This window comes from Myotis yumanensis, unplaced genomic scaffold (genome assembly GCF_028538775.1).
Source record: "Myotis yumanensis isolate MYYU_CA2020_CCGP unplaced genomic scaffold, mMyoYum1.0.hap1 SCAF_7, whole genome shotgun sequence".
In the NCBI taxonomy this organism is placed as follows: Eukaryota; Metazoa; Chordata; class Mammalia; order Chiroptera; family Vespertilionidae; genus Myotis; species Myotis yumanensis.
The window spans coordinates 8075583-8101308 of record NW_027223758.1 but is presented as its reverse complement, the minus strand read 5'-3'; positions in this window follow the sequence as shown (position 1 = coordinate 8101308).

Here is a 25726-nt window from a genome sequence, read left to right as displayed (position 1 = left end):
CGCCCCTTTAAATACAGTTACTCATGTTGTGACCCAACCATAAAATTATTTTCGTTGCTACTTCATAACTGTAATGTTGTTACTGTTATGAATCGTAATGTAAATATCTGATATGCAGAATGGTCTTGGGTGACCCCTGTGAAAGGGTTGTTTGGCCACCAAAGAGGTCGAGACCCACAGGTTGAGAACCGCTGATGGATGGTCTCAGTCCGCGTGGGCTGAAATACCAAAGCATCATAGGCTGCAGGGCTTCTAAACAACAGAGGTTTGCTCCTCACAGTTTTGGAGGCTGGGAAGTCTACCGTCAAGCTGTGGCACAGTTCTCAGGAAGACCCTCCTCTGGGTTGTGGGCGGCTGACTTCTCCCTGTGCCTTCACATGGCAAAGGAGGATGAGAGAGCTCTTTGGCTCCTTTTGGTAAGGGCACTGAGCCCATTCATGCAGGTCTCACCCTCAGGACCTAATCCCCTCCCAAAGCCCACCTCCTAATCCTATCACCCTGGGAATTAGAATTTCAGCATGTGAACGTGGGAGAACACAAACATTCAGTCCATTGCAGTTGCTGTAAGTGAAGCATAGACATCAGATTTTGAAGGCAGCATGAAAAAAATGAAGCACAATAATATTCATTCTTATGCTGCTGACAGGCTGAAAGGATGATTTGGGGGACATGCTGGATTAAATAAAATATATTCCTACATCTATTTTGTCTTTATATTACATATATAAATGTAGCTATCAAACATCTAAAATTACATATGTGGTTCACATTATATTTATATCGTGCATCTCTGCCTCAGAGTCTCTGCACTGGAGTAAGTGAAAGGAACCGGAAAGCACAATTAAAAAGATTCACAGCCACTTAAAAGTTGCAAGGACATGGGCACAGAATAAAGGAGCTCAGATCTGTGTAGTCAGGTGTGAAATTCTAGATGGTTTCCCAGAGGGCTGTCTTCTAGAAACATGGAAAAGTCACTCAGTGAGAGAAAATATTAGGACTCAGTCAGTGTTTTGGAGCAAAACTTACCAACATTTAGAGGCTACCAGCTTTTCTCCTTTCAATGTGTCTCCTCTTCTACAGGGAAATTTATTACAGCTAGAACCAAACTCTTGAGCCACGTGCTGCTTAAGATAGTTGCCAGCGTGGTTCATGGAGAAAATATTAATAAAGAGAAGTTGTTTTACTGAAAAAATGCCTAAAAATTTATTTTCTTAAATCCTATTTCAGTAAAATTGACTTTTTTATATATATGTTTGTCATACACGCTTTTGTAGCTAAGAGGAGTAGATTTGGTCATTGTGATAATAGAGATTAGCTGGTTTTCTCTTTCTTTTTTCTCCATGGAGATCTATTTCTGTCAGGTTTAAGATGGAAGTGCCAACTTGTACCATTATTCATTTGCATCCCAATAAATACACTTCATTACCAGAGGAAGTTTTCATTTATTTGTAGAAATACATTTCTTGATGATTAATTTCATCTTTTCTTCATTTTTAAACTGCAGAAGATGTGCTTCAAAACCCAAAGATCAGGTGTATTTCATTCTTTATTGAGCAAGTAACAAAAGAAAACACATTCATATTCTTCAGGAAGCAATCATGGAGCTACTTTACAGCTCATTTATACCAATATCAAACTAATTCAATGACAAGTCAAACATGCTACCCTTTAATCATGGGAAATGGTAAGGTATTTCAGCTGAGTAAATTAAGGGCAATTATCTAAAAATGAGCCACACACATAAAGCTCATTATTCTTGGGTTGAGGGATCCTTTTAATTTACTGGAATTGTTTCCCTCGATATGCCAGATGCCTGTTTTGCCCAACAAAAATCAAAACACCTCAAAGCACCCCATGTGTTAGGGAAACTTGACTTGTTAACTGACATTGGCTGAGGACTTTGTGTCTATTATCTTGGTGAAAAATGAACATGCCTTGTCTAAAGGAAAGATGCAAGCTTAGAACTCCAGAAATTTCCAAAACAATGAAACAAACACAAATTGGATTCAATTGTATAATGCAGGGGTCCTCAAACTACGGCCCCCGGGCCACATGCAAATACAAATATTGTATCTGTTCCCGTTTTGTTTTTTTACTTCAAAATAAGATATGTGCAGTGTGCATAGGAATTTGTTCATAGTGTTTTTTTTTTTTTAACTATAGTCCGGCCCTCCAACGGTCTGAGGGACAGTGAACTGGCCCCCTGTTTAAAAAGTTTGAGGACCCCTGGATGTGGGAAAGTCAGCTAAGAAGAAGAAGAAAGAGATTGGGCCTTGGCCACAAATCCCTGGTAAAGGCACAAACAACATGTTAATTGACTTTTCTAAATATGGATGAGACAAAGAAAGATGTGCTTTGTAAAAATGCCTGTTTTGAGCACATATATGTCTGAATTTGTGCCATTTTTATTGAAATTTAAGAAAGTATGTAAATATTTAGCAACACTATCTTAGTATTCTGATGCTTCTGCCAACAATACTAAATGATGTGCCCATGTTAAAGGAAATTTAGTCAATTATGATTTATTTTGACCAGTGGATGCCATAAATGGGATCAATAGCATAAATTATCCAAAACAGTGGATGAATTTAAAAATAAGTTGGCTTCTAATGCACCAAGCTCTCTCACGCTTGGGGTTTAGGCGGTGTGCGTATGTATAGTCGTTAGACTTTATATATATTCACATCAAAAGGTTTGCATTTCCTGAGAATGTGACAACTTTCATAATGACAAAAATCTCGAACTCATGTTGGGTGATTGACATCAATTTGCCATGAATTAAGTTTTTAAAAAATGATTGATTGAGCATCTTTTACCATTCTAGATATTCAGGGTATGCACATGATTAAAATATAGACCATGTAAATAAATAAATAAATAAATTAATTAATTAATTAAAATAAAATACAGACCATGTGTGTCTTCTATCCAGAAGATATGGCAGATAGTCTTATATCATAAAAGGCTAATATGCAAATCGACCAAATGGCAAAATGACCAGTCACTTTGATGTGCACTGACCACCAGGGGGCAGATGCTCAACGCAGGAGCTGCCCGCTGGTGGTCAGTGTGCTCACACAGGGGGAGCACTGCTCAACCAGAAGCCCGGATCATGGCTAGCAAGTGCAGCGGCAGTAGCAGGAGCCTCTCCTGTCTCCACGGCAGTGCTAAGGATGTACGACTGACGGCTCATCAGTCGTACATCCCTGAGGGCTCCCAGACTGCTAGAGAGCGCAGACCAGGCTGAGGGAACCCCCCGTCTCCCAGCTCACGAATTTTGTGCACCGGGTCTCTAGTGTTATAAATAAAAAACTAATGCTGTTATGTTAAGTTTCTGTTGAGTGAATGATGATGTGGACAGTGTAGGGTGGGGGCAGATTCCACCACAGTGGGATAGCCTCTCTTAGGAGGCAATTTTTATTTTCTTTAACTGTTCATTTTGAAAACCCATCAAATCTCCAGAAATGTTGAAAAAGATAATATAATTAACTTTGTATTTCCTTCCCTTTGCTTAAATAATGGTTAACACATTGCCGCACTTGCTGTGTATCACTCTATATCTACCTGTATATTGTTTGGACCCAAGTAAGAGTTTCAGGCATCTTGACCCTTCACTTCTAAAGACTTTAGCATGTATCTTCTTAGAACAATTCTATTTTGGAAATCGCCATGAACCAATGTCATATTTAGGACATTTGACATTGATACAAAAGTAGAATCTAAACTATTGCCCCTATTTTGAAGTTGCCAATTGGCCCAGAACTATCTTTTCTAACATAAGAAAGTGACTAATAGCTAAATGATGAGCTAGAGACAGCCACATATGAGGGGCCATGGGAATAAAGATAGAAAGGTCAGGCATTTATAAAAATTATCAGAAAATTACTTAAAAGTTATTTAAAAGCTGGGTGTAGCCAATACTCTAAGGATTATAACAGTACTAAGTAAAATCTGGTTTTAAATATGCTAAAAATTGTGAATTTTTATGCAAACTATGTAATAGCCATATTGTCAAAATCAATAATCACATGTTCTATTAGGTTTTGCTCTATTGTATCCACACACTCTTTACCTGCTCCTTGATATAGGCCACTGAAGTAATCAGCCAAGGAGCTCCAAGAATAGGATCTAAGAAAATTGTTGGCTGAAGAAGTTCAAATATGGATATGAGGCATTTGGAAATAATTTCTGATAAGAGAGTGCTATAAATTGCTACTTCAGGGTACATCTCACACATTACCTAACCAAATGTTTTCTTTTAAACAAGATTCAGAGGGAGGAAGGAAGTATTAGCCACAGAACTTAATGGATTAAGTTTCCATTTCTTATTAAACAGGACAATTTATATGAAAGATGAACATTTAATGTTCACATGTAGAAAATGTGATTCATTTTATCTCATCTACACACACGGAAGATTCCAATTATAATGGATCTGGTGGTCCCCTCTTGCTCATTCCATTCGCTTGAGTACTGACTCTGGACTAATAAAAAGAGTCTATTTCCCCAAATGAACATAGACAGAAAGGCCAGCTGGCCTTCTCCCAAGCACAGAGATGTCCCTCCAGGACCTTCAGAGGAACGAAGGTCGGTTGGCCCTCATTGAGACCATGGAAAGTTTGTAGCATCTTTTATGTCCAGCGGAGGAGCAGATGGGAATGTCTGATTCTTTCTAACCTTTGAAAATCATAAAACAAATTCAAAGCCTCATAAACCATCTGTAACTTACAACTTGTTGTCCACAGAGAAGCCCAAGCAAAGGGCAGATGTGTTTCCCCCACTGGGAGAAAGTTCCGGTTACATTTTATTTCATTTCATTGGCCTGATCACTACCAAAGATGTAAAAACCCTTCAATACAGCCCACTTCCTTCACTGTTGGCTTAATTGATATTCTTAATATCTATATTTTATTTTATTTTTTAAAGTACTAAGATATATGCAAGAGTGATGGGAACGCAACAAGAAAATGCCACATATATGTTTTTAAGTCTTATTGACATTTATAGCAGCATTGAGAAGGCCTAAAAATAGCCCGAAAGACCCACAAGACTAGATGACTAAACAAATTAACCTAATAAATATTAGCTTCATTGGCCTAATTAAAAGGGGATGTGGATCACGTATACCTGTGCTTAGTAGGGCTGTGGGCGATGTGAGGAAAGAAAATGAAAAAACAAAGCAAAAACCAGAAACCTGATGTCAGGGTTAGATTGAGAATAGTCTTGGAGGGAAAAAAGTCAGTAAGCACTGCATATGGTTGTGTGACAGTAGATGTTTATTTGTTCCTGTGTGTATGTGTGTCTGTTCCTGTGTGTGTATGTAGATTAAAGAGGTCTGTAGATTAAAGGGCTAAGCTGTTCATAATAGTTCTCTGTGAGACCCATCAGTGGTGGGGAGGGGATGCCTTTTTATACTCACAGTCAGTTTTTTAGTCTTTTAAATTGAGCCTACATATTGCCATTTAAAGACAAAGAATATAATCTAAGGAAGTGGAGATAAGTGGAAGCTTAGCAAATGTCCAAGTCTAACCCCATATTCTTTGAATATATTGCATATAAAACAGGCAAGTTAAAATGGAATGTAGCCCAAACTCCCCAAATCTTAAAGAAGGTAATTCGGGCAATTATTTGTTTAAACAAAATCAAACAAAACAACACCAACAACAGCCTACATTTCTTTTAAACATTGGGATATCTTATCACAGAGAATTTTGGATTATTTCAATAATTAATTTGCATGTCATGGGCAATTGAAAATGAGTTTATAATCATCATGGTACTAAGTTTAAGTTATTCAGAGCCATGGTTTTATAAGTTTTCGTTTACTGATAATTCAAGAAAATTCTTAAAATTTATCATAAAGTAGATTTTCCCGGAACTAATTTTAAGTTGAGAGCTGGAGGATGACCTCATCGTTGGGTAGTTAGAGTGCATAGAAAATAAATAAAAAGACATGGGCTAGTTAGAAATATTACATTTATTTTTTGTGCCTTTGTGTGTGTGTGTAGCCTTGTGAAGTTAAATATGATTTTTTGTTGTTGTTCTTATTGCTCCTGTTGCCTCCCTGTTGTTTTCCAAAGCTTAGAAAACAACAAGAGTCAAGTTCTCTCCCATCCTAAGTAAGAGCTCCACTTGCTGAGTGGGGTTGGCCAGGGGACTGTGCCCTGGAGGTCCGGCCAGCAGTAGCCCATTGCCCAGCTGGCAGCTGCATAAGAGACCACAGGTCCAGTATTTGAGGTTACTGGGGGGGGGGGGGGGAATAGTAGCTGTGCTGTGTGTTCTATAACTGCACCTCACAATGGGAAACAAACAAGATGTGTCATTCTTACCTTTAGTCAAGTGAGAGGGAGATTTTTCAAGGAACCATTGGAGAACCAGACCTGTGTCTTAATTGAGCTCAGGATACATAGGAATCAGTGTTGGATGCTCAATAGAGGAGAGTTAAGAGGAAGGAGAGGCCAGCAGAGCAGAGAGAAGGGCTGTATTGCAAGCTGGCTGTGCCTTTATTGTGTGTATGACAAAGCTGTGTGCTACTCATTGTCCAAACATTGGTGTGTCCGAAGGAGCTCTCCTGGAGTTGTCTTAAAAGAGACCCACCCAAGCAGTCATGCAGCTGACCTGTTAAAAGGCAGCTGGATGTATGCTCATAGGATAGAAGATAAAAAAAAGTTTCCATTTTTATAAACCATAAAAGAAAGAGAGACCCGCCCAAGAAGACTCACAGATCCTGTGATGCTGCAAGAGGTGGACACCGGGAGGTCCAGTTGCTGAGAGAAAGCCACTTGCTGTTGTTAAGGAAACATATTTGGAGACTCCAAGCAGGAGAGGTCCACTGTTCCACTCAAGTAAAACCTTTTATTTCCCTACAGCTCCTCTCTCCCCCATTCCCCAAACCCTGTAGCAGTTGAATGTAGCGGCTGGTGAAGAGGAAGGGACAGCAAAGAGGAGGACAGAAGAAGCCAATCTGCTTATCCTCGGTGAGAAAGACAAGCATACAGTGGTTGACTGACAGGTGATCTTGTATAGCGTGGATGGATATTTTTAATAACCAACATGACTGTTCTTCTCAGTGAAAGGCCATGAAAAAGCTATGTGTCTTGCTAAAGGCTTCATCCAGGGAAGCAATTTGAAGGAGCAGAGGGAGAAAGAATTTCTTTTTTTCCTGTTAACATTCTGCTAAGTCCAGCTTGTTCAATTCAGAGTTATCTATCCTGGCTTCATAGAATTCCTAAACCCTGTTTTAAAATTTTTATTCTACTTCACACATTTCTGAAAACTGCTCTGAGGAAAATCTGCAGTTCTTTACAGTATTGTGGAATAGTCCAGAAAAATGTCTTCTTCCTCGGTCCTTGGATGAACAATAATAGCTCCGTGTCATTGAAGGAGTCTTCTCAACAAGGGAAAGTCATATTAAGGAAGGGACTTTATCAGCAGAGATTCAGGCACTATTAAACCTATAATTTCTGCCACAATGAAGAAGAATTATGTGTGAACATCCAAAAAAATGAGTTCTGCCTTGCATGCCGTAATTTGCTATTAAGAGATACTGGACTTTAATTAAAACCATTGCACAGAGGCCATCCAACCATTCAGAGAGAGGAGCCCTGCTTTGGGCCATTCAGAAAACAGTTGGAGACGGTACTTGCTTTGTTTGAAAGAAGCCAGCAAAAGAGCAGACATTTCCTTTTGCATTTTAGTATAGAGTTTGTGTCCCTGAAACTAAGTCTCATACATAGATGTGTGAGTTTGCAAACTCACAACCCAGGGCTCTCTGTGTGCTGCTAGCCCGTTGTGTATTTTTTAAAACATATATTGTTATTTTGTTGTTGTTGTTTTTTTAAAAAAAAAAAACTTAATTGAAGTTTCACTGACATTCTATTCCAGAAATATTTTTAAAGTGTAATTTGATAGAATTTGATGTGTGTGTGTATACATATACATCCACAAAACCATCACCATAATCAAAATAGTGAATGTATCCACCATCCTTAAATTCATCCTCATGTCCTTCCCTCCTACCTTTCTGCCTTATTCATATCCCTATGCAATATCCAATAAGCTTCCTGTCATTGTGGCTTGTGCTATACACTGAATGTTTAATGTATATGTTCCACCAAAATTCATAGGCAAAACCCCACTGTAAAGGTATTAGGAGGTTAGGCCTTCGGAGGTGATTAAGTCATGAGGGTGGAGTCCTCATGAATGGGATTAGTGCCCTTATAAGAGTTCTCAGGGAGATCCTTCTCTCACCCCTTCTATCATGTGAGGACACAGCAAGAAAGAAAATATAGTCTATGAACTAGAAAGCAAGCTCTCGTCAGATACCAAATCTTTTTCTCAGACTTCTAGCCTTTAGAGCTGTGAGAAATAAGTTTCTATTGTTTATCAGCTACCCAGTTGATGGTAGTTATGTTACAGCAGCCCAGATGGACTAAAACATTAGTTTGCATTTTCTGGAGATTCATAAAAAGGTTATACAAAATATACCCTTTCTGTTTGTCTTCTTTCACAGAACATAATTATTTCGAGATCCTTCATGTTGTATCATGTATTAATAGTGCATTCCGTTTGGTTGCAGAGTAGTATTCCATTGTATGGGTATACCACCATTTATTTATTCATACACATACTGATGGATATTTGGATTTTTCCATATTTTGGCCAGTGCAGATAACATTTATATAAATACTTGTATATAAAGCTTTGCATGGAAAATGCATTCTTCTCTCTTGGGTAAATACCTAGGAGTGGAATGCCTAGCTCATGTGGTAAATATACACTGAGTGGCCAGATTATTATGACTGGCCAGATTATTATGACCACCCCATCAGTACAATGAAGTGAATTAGTTATGCAAATAATAATAATAAAACCTTGAGAGTATTTGCTTAGGAAGTTTTCAATATTCAGTATTTTTGGAAGTGTCAATGAAGTACTGATGGAGTGGTCATAATAATCTAGCCTGTCATAATAATCTGGCCACTCAGTGTATATTTACCTTTTCAAGAACTTGCCAAACTATGTTTCTGAAGTGGTTGTAAACTTTTAATTCCAACATCAGGTTATTAACATTCTAATATCTTCACTTGTTTACCATCACTTGGTATTGCCAGTCTTTTTAATTTATACCATTTCAATAAATTGTAATGGTATCTCACTGGAGTTTAAATTTGCCTTTCCTGGCCTAGTGACTAATAATGTTGAGTTTTTTTGATGTGTTCATTTTCCATCTGTCTATCTTCTTTAGTGAAGTCTGTGTAAATATTTTGCCTATATTTTATTGGGTTATTTGTTTTCTTATTAAATTTTGAGAGTTTTTTACATATCCTGGACACAAGTATTTTATGAGATATGTGCTTTGCAAACAATTTCTCTTAGTGTTTTTATTCTCTTAACGTTGTTTTTTTTAATCCTTACCTGAGGATATTTTTCCCATTGATCTTTTTAGAGAAAGTGGAAGGGAGGGAGGAAGGGAGAAAGAGAAAGACAGAGAAAAACACATCAAGTGCTTGCCTCCCGAACTCGCCTCGGCCAGGGCCAGGGATCAAAACTTTGACTGAGAATCAAACCAGAGACCCTTTGGGCTGAGGGCCAAAGCTCTAACCATTGAAAAACCATCCAGGGCTTAACATTGTCTTTTTTGGGGGGTGGGGGAGTTTTTCATTTTGATAAAGTCACATTTATAATTTTTTTTCTTTAATGCATTTTTTAAAAATATATTTTATTGATTTCAGAGAGGAAGGGAGAGGGAAAGAGAAATAGAAACATCAATGATGAGAAAGAACCATTGATTGGCTGCCTCCTGCATGCCCCCTACTGGGGGTCGATCCCACAAGCCAGGCATATGCCCTTGGCTGGAATCGAACCTGGGACCGTTCAGTCCACAGGCCAATGTTCTATCCACTGAGCCAAATCAGCTAGGGCTAATGAATTTTCTTTATGTTTCCTATCTTGCTGGGATTGTTGTCTTTCATTACAGATTCAGTGGGTAGAAAACAATATTAATGATTACAAGGTAACTCAGTGTCCATATGCATCCAAATATAACCATATCTCTAGATCACAAATTAGATGAACAAAGGGGTTTAGTCATTCAATAAATAGCCATCCTTTACTATTAAATAAAAAGAATGCACATCTGATTGAAACGGTGCAGTACTGTTCTCTTTATTTGCAAAGAAAGGGAGAAAGGGACATCTTAAAGCCTGTCTACCAGTCATTTTAACATATAACTGTCAGTTACATCAAGCATTCAACTCCTAAAGCAATGCTATGATTAATTCATTTAAATGCATATTTATAAGCACTCGGCTCCAATTGAGATGGAGGCCAAGAGTATGAAGATATCGTTCCTACCTGTTGGCCATCCTGGAAGACCCGGGGCCTTCCTGTGAGCTCCGTGGTCTGGGAGCTGACTAACTCACAAAAACTATAATTACTCTTATCAGTGAGAACGTCCTGAGGGTGGCCAGATTAGACGAGTGAGACTTCACTCTAATCAGCGTGCTGCAAGTATCATCCAGTTGCTTCAGAAACAGGTCGAGCCTCTGCATATGTGGAAAGAAATACCTTCTCCACTTTCCTTCCTGTGAGATGGTTTTGTAACTTCCCCAGATACCCTGTTCAGTCTAGTTATTGTGTCAGGACTGAGGAGAGGCCTAACATAGACCAAGTGGCCCAGAAAGATCCTGGGCTCACAGTCTGGTGGGGGGGGGGGGGGGGGGGCGGGGGAGTGGGCAGGGGGCGGCCGGGGGCCTGCTCCATGAAATAAACCTGAGAGGGTCTCAACTTCTGAGGCGCAAGCCCCCCATATGAAACGGCAGTGTTCTCTTCCCCATCAATTGGGTAAGGAATGTAAAAGTGTTGTGTAGAATGAAAAATAACATCAAGGGCAGGAAGCAGTCTATCATGCTGTGAAATGATAATATCGATAATAATAATAAGGACAAGTAACTGTTTTAGGCGCCGGAAACAGCAGAAAAGCTGTTATCAGACAGCCCCTGAGTCGGAGGGAGAGGGCTGTCCCCTCCTCAGTCTGGTCAGTCTCCTAGGAAGGAATTCAAACAAGTGACCCCGCACGACTGCACCGTAGTGAAGCCTGAGAAGCGAGCCTGGTGGGGACCCAGGGGTGGTATACCCTCTGTCTATAGGTTTTAAGGTTCCTCTGCTGGATATCTTGGGCACAGATTAGATTCAAGGTCCCCTTTTACTTTGTTGAGGATTTTCCCAGAATTTATGAGGACATCTGGAGATCGCATCTTGGCAAGACTGTTGACTTTTTTGTTTAGTGGGTGAGAAAAACTCTCCCTTTTCTCCTTCCTCCTTCCCCGCTCCTGCCTGACAGGCCCAGGGGGATGCAAGCTGTGTGTGCCCTGGTTAGGAAGAAGAGGCATCAAACCTCCCCCTCCTCTTCTGCACTGTTTGGTTAGTGAGGAGAGATATTGCCCTTTGTTCTCAAGCACCCTTGGTTGGGAAAGATAAGATTTTGCTGCAAACTAGCTGAACGCTGCCCATACTCTTTGGCTTTGTTTCATTCTCTTGCCTCAGTTTCCCTATTCCACTTGCTTAGGAATTTTCCTAGCTTCTCACTATCCAGTAACAGGAACCCTTAGTGAGTGTTTATGATACACAATGCATTGCTCAAAGCACCTCACCATTAGGAGTTCACATAGCCTCACAGTAACTTTATGATAGCAGCCACCGTGATGATCTCATTTTGCAGGTGGAAAAACTGAGCTGTGAAATGACTAAGGAACTCATCCAAAGTCTTGGCTGGAGGGTGGCAGAAATGGGACTGAGGCCACACAGGAGTCTCTGAGTCCAAGTTCTTAATTACAACACCCTGCTCCTGCCCATAGGAGAGCTGGCTTGTCCAAAAAGAGAATTAGAGAAACAATTGTTGTAAAAGAAAAAATCAAGTTAGGTATTAAAAGGTTTTAGAATTCCATCTTAACAGAGATTTTTTTTTCCATGTAGCAATTTTAATAACAAGATTTTCTTTATAGAAAAACATCCAGAACAAAAGTAATTACATCGGATTTTAATTATCTGTTTAAAATTTTCTCCTAACAGCTCGGCCCCTGTGTCTCAAAGATAGAGCATCGACCCAGGAAACAAGAGGTCACTGGTTCAATTCCCGTTCAGGGCATATGCCTGGGTTGCGGGCTCCATCCCCAGTAGGGGGCATGCAGGAAGCAGTTGATAGATGATGTTTCTCTCTCATCAATGTTTCTAACTCTCTATCCCTCTCCCTTTTCTCTCTAAGCAAAAAAATCAATAAAAATATATTTAAAATAATTAAATAACATTTTTTCTCCCAACATACCATGATCATCTTTAAAACAATTTTTTCTAATATACTATTAATTGTTTTTTAAAATTATTTCTAACTAATAAAAGTATGTTATTTTATTGGCTTGTTTTAATTACAGCTTTTTTCAATTACAATTTTATATAAGTTTCAGGTGTACAGTGTAGTGGTTAGATAATCACATGTTTTTTTTTTTTTTTTTTTTTTTTTTAAATATATTTTATTGATTTTTTACAGAGAGGAAGGGAGAGAGATAGAGAGTTAGAAACATCGATGAGAGAGAAACATCGATCAGCTGCCTCCCGCACATCTCCCACTGGGGATGTGCCCGCAACCCCAGGTACATGCCCTTGACCGGAATCGAACCTGGGACCCTTCAGTCCGCAGGCCGACGCCCTATCCACTGAGCCAAACCGGTTTTGGCAAGATAATCACATGTTTTACAATGTATTCCTCCCAATATTTTCAGTACCCACCTGCACCATGCATAGTTATTACAATTTTATTGACCTCAAGGGTCCCTATAGGGACTTCAAGAGTCCCTATTCTGTACTTTACATCCCCAAGTATTTTGAAATTGCCAATCTGTACTTCTTAATCTCTTCACCTTTCTCCCCCACTCCCCCAACTCCCTCCCCTCTGGCATCAGTCTCTTCTATCTATGAGTCTCTTTCAAATTTTGTTTGTTTGTTTATTTTGTTCTTTAGATTCCACATATAAGTGAAATCATATGGTATTTCTAATAAGGGTATTTTAAGAAACTTTCATGCTCAGGTAATTTAAAGGACCCTGTAGGCACCATAAAAACTCAACATCATTTTGGCAGCTCCAACGACAGAACCAGCTCCAACTGTTCTTCAGACGACTTCACGGGTCGCACACCTCTTGCCATGTTTCGTGTCAACTGCTCTTATATTAATGATGTGCAACAGATTTGTGAAACATAATTATCAAATGCTGTAACTGGACATTAGGAGGGAAAGGTGGAATATAAGTACATCTTTTGTCTAGTTTAAGATGATTCTAGTTAAACTACTTCTATCATTTAGCTTAACAAGCCATGCTCAGTATTGGCAAGTAGCCAAAATATGCCCTGGTCATCATCTGGGTAACATTTGTCCATCTCCATTCTGAAAGCATGTTGTTCTGTTGTGATTTCTACAGCAGGGAAACCCCACCACTCACTCACCAAGCAAATGCCTCAGCAGCCAAACTGGGTAAAGCTGAGGACAAACATGTCAACAGTGTTTTGGGACCCAGATTTCCAGGGATTGTTGGCATGAAAGGAAGCCTAATTTCTGGCTCCTTTATATGCAGCACTGACACTAGATAGAGTGAAATGGGGCCAGGGCCATAGTGCAACATCTGGCAGCTGTTCCAGAGCCATGCTGTTAAAGATAAAAATGAGAAAATATGAGCAAAGGATGCAAACACAAAGAAAAATATTAAGTCACAGTAAACTAGGATGAATCTCTGTGGGCTTTTAGAGCTGAATGGGTTCTCTTTACAGGCACAGAATTATGTAGGTAAAAGTGCCAATTTAACATCAATAGAGGTCTTGGCATTCAGTCTTGGCTTTGTCTCTCATGGCCAATAGCCCCTTCCATGTCCTACCAGTTCATTTTCCACACAAGGGCAGGTCGTTCTGGGCCTTGTAAGCAGGTTTAGGAGTTGAGCTTTACCCTAACGCAATGGAAAGCCATGGATGGTGGTGCCTGGATGTGATTTGATCAGTCTTGTGTTTTAAAACATACCTCTGACCCGTGAGACGTGGGTTTTGCATGTGTAACAAGAGTGTAATCTATAAAAAGGTCACTTATAAGCATTAAATAAGATAACTCCATGTCTCTGGCTCTATTTTGTTTGTCAGTTTATTTTGCTCATTAGATTCCACATATGAGTGAGATCATGTGATATTTGTCTTTCTCTGACTGGCTTATTTTGCTTAGCATAGTGTTCTCAAAGGGTAATAGCTGCAGAGTATTCCATGGTGTAAATGTACAACATCTTTTTATCCACTCATCTACTGATGGGAACTTGGGTTATTTCCAGATCTTAGCTATTGTAAATAGTGCAGCTGTGAACATAGGGGTGTGTATTTTCTTTCTGATTGGTGTTTTAGGCTTCTTATGATACATCCCTAGAAGTGGGACATATAAACAATAAGATAAAAATAAAGATAAAAATTCATCAATAAAGATAATAATTAAAAATGAATAAGATAACTCTTTAAAAACATAGCATATTTCCCATTTATGACCTTGACCTAGAAATTATCCCCATTTTCAATACATAAGCATCTATCTCTTTGCTTCTTTCATGTTTCACTCCTCCCCAAAACTATAGTTCCATGAGAAAAGGGGATACATCCATCTCAGTAGCCACGGAAATATCTGTGCCTTGTAGAGTAGGAATGAGTCAGAAGCATCTAAATGAATGAGTGGATGGATAAATGGATATATGTGAACAAGAAAATACTCTTGCTGAGACTGTCTTTCATGCCATGTGAATATTTGATTTACATCTGGACCCTGCACTTGGTCTTGCCTCCATAAGGCAGCCATTGCATTGTCCTTGCACACTCATTACTGTTGTCTCAACCCTCTTGCAGTCTCTTGTGTGCAGCCCTTAGATACAAGCATCTATATTTATAAAAGGCTAATATGCAAAGTGTCCCCTCGGGAGTTAGACCAGGAGACTGGGAATCCGATCTCTTGCTATGACGTGTACTGACCACCAGGGGGCGGCGTGGAACATGGCAGGCGACAAGCTGCAGCTACTGGGTGTTGAGGGAGGGAGGAGGCAGGGAGGTGGAGAGGCAGGGAACCTGATTAGCCCTGATCACAGGCCAGGCCTAGGGACCCTACCCATGCACAAATTTCATGCACCAAGCCTCTAGTTCATAAAATAAATGAGTCCCAGTGTTAGAGCAGAGAATGTACATAGAGTCTTTTAAATGGCTATTAAATAATTCTTCTGTATGTCAGCCTCCTCCTCCAGCATATACAGTGGGATCCATGTGTCTGTACATCCCCCGCTCCTCCAGTGCCCTGCAGAGAGTCTACAGCCTAGCAAATACCCCAAACAAATTATTAAGCTGATGACATAGTTCCCAAAGCAAATGTAAGTCACATGCTCAATTAATTCCTCTTCAGGAAGAGTTTCAACAAGAACTAAAGTTCCACTGTCCAGTTAATTTGTGTTGTACTTTATTTACTTGGGAGAAAAAAGCCTGGGAAATCTGGAGGTTTAAAAAATGTTATCCCTTTTAAATTCATTCTTTGAACAATCTCTGGAGGCCTTTCCCTCCCCTTGGTATTAAATAAGGCCGATGATATTACCGAGCCAGCCGGAGGCTAGCCTGGCATGAATTATTCAGAGCAGCAGGCAAAGCAGCTGCTCATCCTCTCTGTCCCCAGTTTCGAAGGGTGGAGAAGCAGAGGGCAGTGGTGACAACACCAGGAGGGAAGAAAAGATAAATTGTTGCCCTAAACTTCATAAGCGGTAACATCTGCAGCCTTGCTTTCAATTTGGCGGCAGAGTCCATGGTACCTGCTGGGGGTAACCAAGGGAAATGTGAGGAAGCCTTTGAGTGCCTGTTTGAATAGGCAGGGGGGAGTAACAGGGGGAGAAAGAGAGTGAGAAAGAGAAAGAGAGAAATGTCTGTTCATTTTAGAAGGCAGGAGGGCAGATTCCAATTGAGGAATAATATAGGGCTGGAAAAATTGTCTTCTTGTCCAGAAAATAACTCGAGAAATTAAAAAAAAATGTAGAAATGGGTATAGAGAACAATATTTACAGATTAAAACATGTAATATTGTCAAAATAAAGACTTTGTCATTTAACTGGAGAGATCCCTTGCCTTCTGGATAACTTCTACCTCTTTGGCCAGAGGCTATTTGGTAATACTTTTAATTTCTTGTGGTTCAGGAGGGTGACATATAGGAAAGTTCTATGAGAGAGATGGGGTAGGGACGTTGTGGTTATGAATATAGATAGTGGAATCCTAAAATTCAAGAATTTTAGAACTGGGAAGCACCTCAGAGCTCCCACTATATGGTCTTGAGTTATAGAACTGGAGATACATCCAATTTTCTTCTGGATTGAAATGACTTTTAGATGATGGGTATGTCGATAGATGAGAAGCAATCTTGAATCTATAAAGTTTTATTGAAAATTGGCCTGAAGGTTTTCTGATCACATCAGCTGCTTCCTTGTGTTGCAAGTCAAGAGCAGATGAACTGAGTCAGTAATGGGAAGAGAGCCCAACTTGCAATGGATGTTTTTTGGTGAAGGATGAGCAGATGATCGGTGTCAACACTGTTTGCGATTAAGAACTAAATGATGCCCATTCAGCCTTTTTAACAAGAAAATGTACAGTAAAAATAAGCATTGCAAGGCATGAATCCTGTCACATTCCTTGAAAAGAACTCAAAAAGCACAAGCAAGATCACACCCTTCTTGACAAGCCATGTTCCACAAAATATATTTGGGGACACCACAACCCCATATTTTAAGTCTGAGTATTGCAAATATACTAACCCAGTATGGTAACACTCCACACTGGGTTGTTGTTTATTTCTTTGTTTGTTTGTTTTTTCCTGAATGGAGTAACATAAACATTGCTCCTATTGATGTAGACAAGACAAGCAAAACAATTTATTGATGTAGACAAAGTGTTTTATAACTTGTAGACGATCAACAATTATTTTTGAGGTAGTATTGGATAAAGTGGTTGTTTTCATATTTTATTGTGTTGCTCCAGCCTGTGTGTCTCTGAACATCCACAATCTGCAGACACTATTGCCAATACGACCAGACGAGGTGGCCCCTCCTTGTTTCCTATGGAGAAGACGTGCATCCTCAGCAAGGTTACACAGCCTTCCATTGCAGTCCGCCGTGGTGGTGTCCAAAGAAGACTGACTATATCGCTGTATATGTTTCCTATGTTGTATAACAGGGTACCACAATGTTAGTGAATTAAAATAACAATCATTTATCATCACACAGTTTCGGTGCCTGGGTAGCTCAGGCGCAGCTTAGCTGGGTTCTCTGTTCTGGAATCTTGCCATGTTGCAATCCAGGCATCAGCCACGGCTGCAGTCTCATCCGAGACGTGACCGAGGAATGGTCCACTTCCAAGATCCCCCAGGGTGGTGGCAGGATCCACTGCATTTTCTTCCTGGCCATCAGTCAAGGGCTACCCTCAGACCTACAGTTCCTAGGGTCCAGCCACAATTTCTTGTCATGAGGCCTTTCTCAATGTGACTGCTCACTTGATCAAGTCAGTGGAGAGAATCTTTTGCTCCAGTCCGATAAAATAGATGCTTATATAATGTATTCTAATCAAAGGAATAATATCCCATTACCTTACCTGTATTCAAGGGAAAGGAATTACACAAAGGTGTGATTCTAGGAAAGAAGGATCATTGGGAGTCATCCTAGAGTCTGGCCATCACAGTGGTTGAAAGTCTTGGCTTTGCATGCATGGACAAGCCAGAGACTCAACCATCTGGGGTCATTTGATGCTCATGTATAAAATTGGCAAAAACACAAAACCTAACTGATGGCGCTCTAAAAAACAAAGCGAGAGCATATGTAGCACTATTGTAAAGTTTCATTTCTGTTATATTCCCTACACATTTAAAAGCTGAGAAGATAATAAAATTCTGGGCTTATAGAATTAATGAAATTAATCCATTCCTCCATCTAATTATAAATCACAGGAAGATGGACTGCAGTATTTTAAGAAACATCACTTTCAATATGCTGGTTGTTTCAGTCCTTATGAGTATCAACTACGTTGCTAGAGGAGCAGTGATTAAGACTGTGGGTTGTAGGACCTTCTATTATGCCCAAGAAGCTTCTCTAAGTCCAACTCTTCCTCAGGCACCAACTATACATCCTGGAGAAATAGAAACAGAACTAACAGAAGATACTGGAGAGCTGGCTGGAACTGGAGGGAAGTCACACCTGGGAGAAAGGAGTAGCACTGAGTGAGTTTCTCAATTTTTAGTGGCTTTTATCCTGAGGGCATACCCAGTCTACACTGGGCAGGACAGTCACAACTATGAGATAAAACTGCATTCCTGCTGGCTGGAATAACTAGAATATAGAGCATGAGGCAATCACAGCTGCTGAAAAGTGAAGTGAAGGAAATATCAGAAAAGAAAAAGCCAGATATAGAGGAAGCACCAAATGCTGTTTGTGAACTCTGACCAAGTCACTGGCTGACTCCACAGTCATTGATGCGTGGGGCAAGTTCAGACAGCCCATCTAAGTCTGGAAGGGGTGAACTGAAATACGAGTTACCACCTAAAGGAGGAGAGAGATTTCTGTGATTTGAGTTCAACCAAGTTAACTTCGCGCTTTTAAAAAAAAATCAATATTCTTCAGGGGAGCATAACTTAATCTAAAGTTTCTGTAGCATACTATTCACAATGCTGAGTATATCATCTAACTCAGTGGTTGGCAACCGGTGGTCCGCGGACCGCTGGAGGTCCATGAGGTCCGAAAGGTTGGCGACCACTGGATAACTTATTCATTATCCCAAAAGAAATGTGACTCTCAAGAGAAAAGAAAATCTATGAAGGCCAAATCTGAGTTGACTCAGATATTAGAATTAGCAAACAAAGACTTTAAACAGCTTTTATAACTAGGCTGAAAATGTTTTAAATGCTTGAAATAAAGTTTAGAAATCTCAACAGATAAAATTGTTTTTAAAATAAATATTATAAAAATTCTAAAATTTAAAAATCTGGTATCTAAAATAAAAATTCACTCTGACATAAAGGAGGTAGAAAAGAAAAAAGACAATAAACTTGAAGATAGACAACAGAAATTATGCAATCTGAATAACAGAAAGAAGGGAAAAATAGAAAAAAATTAAGTTTGGAGACATGTGGAACAGTATCAAGAGGTCTAATGTATGTGTAATTGAAGTCTCAGGAGAAGGAGGAAGAGGCAGAGAAGGAGGGAATAAAGAAGGAAGAAGGAGAAACAATGAAACAAAAAAAATAAGAAATAATGGTCAACTATTTCCCAAATATGGTGAGAAACATCAATTCAGACTTTTAAAAAGCTCAGTGAACACAACACAGAGTTGATACAAATAAAACCATTTCTAGACACATCAGAGTTAAGCTGATGAAAACCAAAGATAAAAAGAGAATCTTGAAAGCAGCCAGAAAAAAGTGATACATTCCAAACAGAGGAGCAGTCTTCTCACTTATCGGAAACAGGGGGACAACAGCTCTAATGTTTTGACAGTGTGGGTTGTAGGGCCAGACAACGTGAGTTAAAATCTATCTCTACCACTTAGTATCCATGTAGCCTTGAACAAGCTGCCTGGTAGCTCCATATCTCAATGCACTACCCTTTTAACTAGTAATATTAAAAACTCTCTCTCTCGTTGGGTTGTTGAGATTAAATGAATTACAAATATATGTAAAATACTTAGCACCTAGTATGTAATACAAGCAAGATCAATCTTTGCTATTTATTATGAAACTTTAATAATTATGGTCAATTTAAACACTTCTACTTAACTCTAAATATTTATATGTAATTCTGCATGTATAAAGACAAAGAAACAGGTTTAAAATTTTTTTAAGGAAATAAGAATAGTTCATTCAAATTACCAATAGCAGCAGGAATCTGCCAAAGGAAGAATGAGTTTCAAAGGGACAATTATTCAGTCATCCTCTGAGGCTGGAGTTAAACACTTCCACAGCCAGAGAGACCTGTCTCTCCCAGAAGCTCATGGTGGATTCCAACAAAATCTCTCACTTTCTCCCCTCAGGCTTCTGTCTGTGCTTGTTCCCCAGGGTAGGTAATTAGCAATCAAATTCTTAATTACTCAATTAGTCCAGCCCACCAGGCAATCTGAATAAATCAGTAAATGCACCTCTCACAGAAGAGCCCATGTTTGCCATGTAACACTTGTCCCGGCAAAGCAGCACTGAACATGCTGGCTCTGTGTAGGGTCATGATACCCCCAGGCTGTGCGGAATCTACGCTGAGCTAGACAGACACAGAAGCAGGACTCTCAACCTACAGTTCTTTCCTTGTGCTTTTCTTCCATAAAAGGGTGACTTGAGTCAAAGCATGAGTGGCCTCCAGTCACCCAACCTTAGATACTCATTTTTAAATTTATTTTTCATCTTACCTTTTGAACAGCATGAATGGACCTGGAGAGTATTATGCTAAGTGAAATAAGCCAGTCAGAAAAAGACAAATACCATATGACTTCACTCATATGTGGAATCTAATGACCAAAATAAACTAATGAAGAAAATAGAAACAGACTCATAGATAGAGAACAGACTGACAGCTGTCAGAGGGGAGGGGATAAGGGGCTGAGTGAAAAAGGTAAAGGAATTAAACAACAACAACAACAACAACAACAACTCAGGAAAGGACAGCAGTATGGTGATTACTGAGGGGAAAGAGTGGGGCGGAGGTAAGAAGGCTGTGGGGAGGTAGAAGAGGGTAAAGGGGGGATAAATGGCGATGGAAGGAGACTTGGCTTGGGATGGTGAGTACACAATACAATATACAGATGATGGATTATAGAATTGCACACCTGAAACCTACATCATTTTATTAACGAATGTTATCTTTTATTTCATGGGTCTGCTAAGTGAAATAAGCCAGCTTTTTGCCAGCTTCCCTGCTAGACCCTTTGGGATGCACACAGAAGCCTCTTTGACTGAGGGTATATCTTAAGCTTCCCTACAAAGAGAACGAAAGGAGACAGGGTCAAGGTTAGAAAATATGCTTACACCAGAGTCTATAACAGGTTCTGTGATTGTCCAGCCCTTTTAGGATTCTGTTGAAAACTCTGGACACTCTCCCAAGAAGCATGTGTGCATAGAACACACACTTAAAGGAGTTTCCCCGAATACAGGGTGTGTATTGAGCTCTAAGGCCAATAAGTGAACATTTAGACCCAATATCCAATGGTGGCAGCTTTTGGAAAAATGCAACTTAAAAGATTTGCAATTCTATCCAGTGTCTTAGCATCATCGGGCCCCATAGTACTTGCATAGCTCTTCATGCTGAGTGAAGAGCTATGCAAAACCACAACTCAAACTAGCTTAGCAAAAGGAAACAAGAAGCTGGTATGTAAACGTACATTTAATTTTAAACAAAGCTCTTAGTATGATATCAAATATCAGTCTCTCTCTTGGCTCTGCTCCCCCTGTCCCCGTATTGATCTCAAATTTAGGTTCCACTTGGGAGCCAGATGGTGTACAGAAGCTTCAAACCTGAATTCTCTCAGATTCAAGTTATCTTGAGGCGATAGTCCTGAATTTTGTTGAAAATCTGCCCATCCTCCACTGGCTTCATATCTAAAGCTGACTCTATGCCCAGTCTCGAATGTGCACTGTTCCTCAGTTTGGGCTCATCTGAGATTTCTTTCTCTGGCCACACGGATTGATTTAGAGATAAGTGTAAGACCTCTCAGAGCCATTGAGATGTCATGAGAACTTGCTGAGGCTTCCAAGAGTGAGCAGACACTCTTTCCCCCTGGATGGGACTAGGAGAGGATGTAAGGGCTGGAGCTGCTGCAGCCACTGTGCAACTTTGAGGAAAGAATCTGAGTTAGGAATTAACATATGAAAGTGTGAGGAAAAGGCAACAAAAAGTGAGAGGGAGGAGGAATATATTAGTGGCATAATTTGAACTCTTGATCAAGCTGTGCCTGAAGCTTATAGTTCTGAGCACTTTAGTTACATGACCTACTAGACTTAATCTCCTTTTGGTTGAGGCCGAAGACTTGTAAATGGAAGATGAGTAAGTGGCACTGGTTGCCTGCCATGCATTGTCAAAAATATTCTCACGTTTACCAATGTTCCAGAATAAGTGATTTCAAGACCCCTACCAGCACTGAACATTTTTGCAACACAGGTGGCAAAATGTCTTTTTAAAGTTGCAGGTGCCCCAAGAATTAGCCCCATAATTTAGTGGAAACCGTGGTCCTCAAAGTCTACCTGATCGAATATATCAGAAAGTGACCGAGACCTTTAAGACCCTTATATATGATTTTTTCGGACCCCCTAATTACGGACTCGCAGTTTTCATTTGTAGGCTAAAGCTATTTCAAAGCTTGACTTCTTTTATAGTCTTTATAGGATGCTCATTGGAGATCAATTTCTATTGCTTTTGCTTTTTTATTTTTAAAAATTATTTATGTAGCGCACATAATTAATTCGCAATGCTTTGATATTGATTTGCAGGGAGCTGAAAAGCATCCAAGTTCATAGACCTTGAAACCATAAAATAAAATACAAATCAATTAGAGATTTAGACAACACATTAGCTCGGGAAGAGGGAAGAGTTCGACCAGGTGTGTCACAGGGAGGTGAGCGTGAACTTGGGGTCTGGAATCCACAGGAAGTTCCGTAGGCAGTTAGGTTCGCAGTGGGATTTAGCCTAATTTCTTCGACAAGTGAGTAACTGACAGCTAAAACAAGGTGAAAACCACCGAGGTGAAAGACTACCAGCTGCTGCCACCCACCCCCCACTCATATCCAGTTCCTAGGAAATAATCACTTCTTTTACTCTGACCTACGTCACTCAGAAAGTTTTCCCAACAATTTTTACTATCAATGTAATCTGATTAATTTTCCTTATTTATGTTTTACGTCTCCCAAGTTTAAAAGTCATTTAAAGACTTGCATGCCTGATCTCCCCTGGCTGAGCCCGTTTCCTTAGACACGGTGTATTTCAGCAATCACAAATCTATTCCCTGTGGCCTGGCCAGAGGGGGCCGTGATAACGCCCTTGTAATGGAAGGTCCCCGACTTTGCTATGAACTGGCCATCTGACTCTTACCCCTCAGGCCTCAGTTTCCTCTCCCATAGCTGAGAAACTTGATTCAAGCACACTTACCTCACAGAAATGCTGAATGAAAACTAAACGCACCTTCATGTGCAGCGAGCCTGTAAAACTCGGGACGGGACTATGAGGTGTTGCTACTCGCACACAGGGAGACAATACGGGCGTGGGAGAAGGAGAGGAGAGTCCGCCCAGCCCCTTGTCTTCTTTATTTGGGCTGTTTCTAATGAAGTTTAAGGTGAGAAACAAGTCGTCCATCCCGGGAATTTTGCCCCATTATTTATACATTTGTTTAAATAGACTTTGTATCTAATTCCAGAGCTTTTTCTAGTTGCTAAGTTCCATGCATAAGTTCCCATCTGATTTTATACAAACCCCAGAAGGCTCCAATCACATTTCAAGTTGAAATTAAGAGGCCATGGATGCTTATGGAGCGCCTGCTGGCTGCCCTCTGAGCTGCTCAGCCTCCTCTTAATCACGTTGCCTTCCTGGGAGAGATGTGGGGGAAGATTACTTCTTCTAGAATCATGGTGTCCTCTTATCAGACCCCCTCTCCTCACAGAGCCAGGCGGGCATCTCCACTTAATTCGGTCCCGGGGACAGAGACTGTGGGTGGGACAGTGGACACGATTGACAAGGAAGAAAGAATGTTGAGGGCTGCACGTAGATGCCTTGATGTGAAAGATATAGCAAGTCCCGATGTGCCTCAGGTTTGAGACATGCCATTAACAGTCCTATTTGGTACGTTTCTAACAAGGGGAGGTGCCTGGCCTCACAGCAGATTTCTTTTTCTTAAGGATGTTCCTGAACTTTTCTCTGCTGTTTCCGGGCAGAGCTAAAGCATTAGCTTAGGGAGTTTGGATATTGCACTTACTCCGCTGCCCCAGTTTTCAAAATTCCTGCCTCTTTACAAGCTAATCAATCATGTATCACCCTTGCCTCCGGTTCATAACTATTTCCCGCTTTGGCCATTTTTAAGGCCAATATTTAAGACAAAGGAGTTGATGACTTTCATAATCCATTTAATGTTATTACTTGAAATATTGGAAGCAATACATTTAAAAATGCTTCTTTTAGTTACTGCTGCATTGGAAAAGAATGTTACCAGCCGCCTGTGCTATCCATGGCCTTTTATAAGGCACGCGCGCGTGTGTGTCTGTGTGTGTGTGTGTGTGTGTGTGTGTGTTGATAAACACAAAAGAGATGCTTTAGCTCTTGCCACTCTAATCCATTCGCAGGAACATATCCTTTTAAAAATAATTCTCTAGTTTTCTTTTTAATTGAATTGATTCTAGACAACAGGCTTACAAATTGTACAAGCCTCCCTGATATGCCTTCTCCTGGAGCCCCATCCGGTTTTGTAGAAAGAGTAAAGCTGTTCTGGGAGAGGGTGTTCAAATCTCCCCCAGCCTGTCTACACCTTTTGTCTGGACAGCTTACAGGAAAGGGTGGCTCCTGCTCCCTGCTCATCAATGCGGTCCCTTCCTTTGGCTCTGTTACCCCACCCCCACTGGCTGCAAATAGTCACCGAATGGGACTTTCTCTACTTGCCCTTAACTACATTAAAATGATTTCAGAGAAACAAAGTACACACTTGGATTTGACTAACTGGACATAGTCACAGAATAAGATGTCTAGGGTCATATTTCTTATGTGGCATTTTATCTCGCCACATAAGACCAGTGCAAATAGCGTCTACACTGAAACAAGGATCCATCCTGTTCATGGCTGGCTGGCCTGCCCTCTCCAGATTTTTCTACAAAGAATCTTTCAGGAAGGCGAACACGGCACCCTTGTTAATTTCCTTTGGGGCACTGCTTAGCTATTGAGACATTTGCAGGGAATGATGTAGCTGAGACCTGAGAGGGTGCGCAGAGCTCCTGCACACGGCGTGTTCGGGAACAATGCCTTTGCACACGCCGCCTGCGCTGGGCCGCCACGGCTGGTCAAGACACGTGAATTGTGCATCGCCCTCTCCTTCCAAGCTGTGAAATGTTCCAGTTCCCGAGTCAGGGTTTCATTTTGTTTTATTTTATTTGAAGGAAGGACATTTTTCAGAGTTCTCTTTGTTCCACGACAGTAATTTTCGGCGCTCTCTTCATCCCTTATTAAGTCATCCTGCGCCTTGTCTCCCAGCACAGTGTGACTGGAGCATTAATTAGCCTTCCGAGAGCTCAGACATGCTTCTCCCAGCGAAGATCTGACATCCGGGGACAGTCATTCACTTGGAGTTACACTGAATAAAATATTCATACTGTACATTCCATTGGGGAGTTTGTGTGCAGTGGAGAAAGGGTGGGAATTGAGAGGGTAGGAGGGAGTTGGTCTCACTCATTTTATAGATTAGACAAGATGAGGTAAATGACGATTGGAATTAATGAAGCATATAATCGTAATTCCAGGGCTGGTTCATCACCTACCTCCCAAATCGTGCCTGAAACCAGCTGACACATGTGCCTATGTAGCTTAGAGTGAGGCTCAAGACCTTCACGGTCATTGTCAGTAACAGGCTGGTCCTCTGGCATAAAATAAAATGAGCCCTGACCAATGAGGTGGCAGCGGGATTGAGAAAAA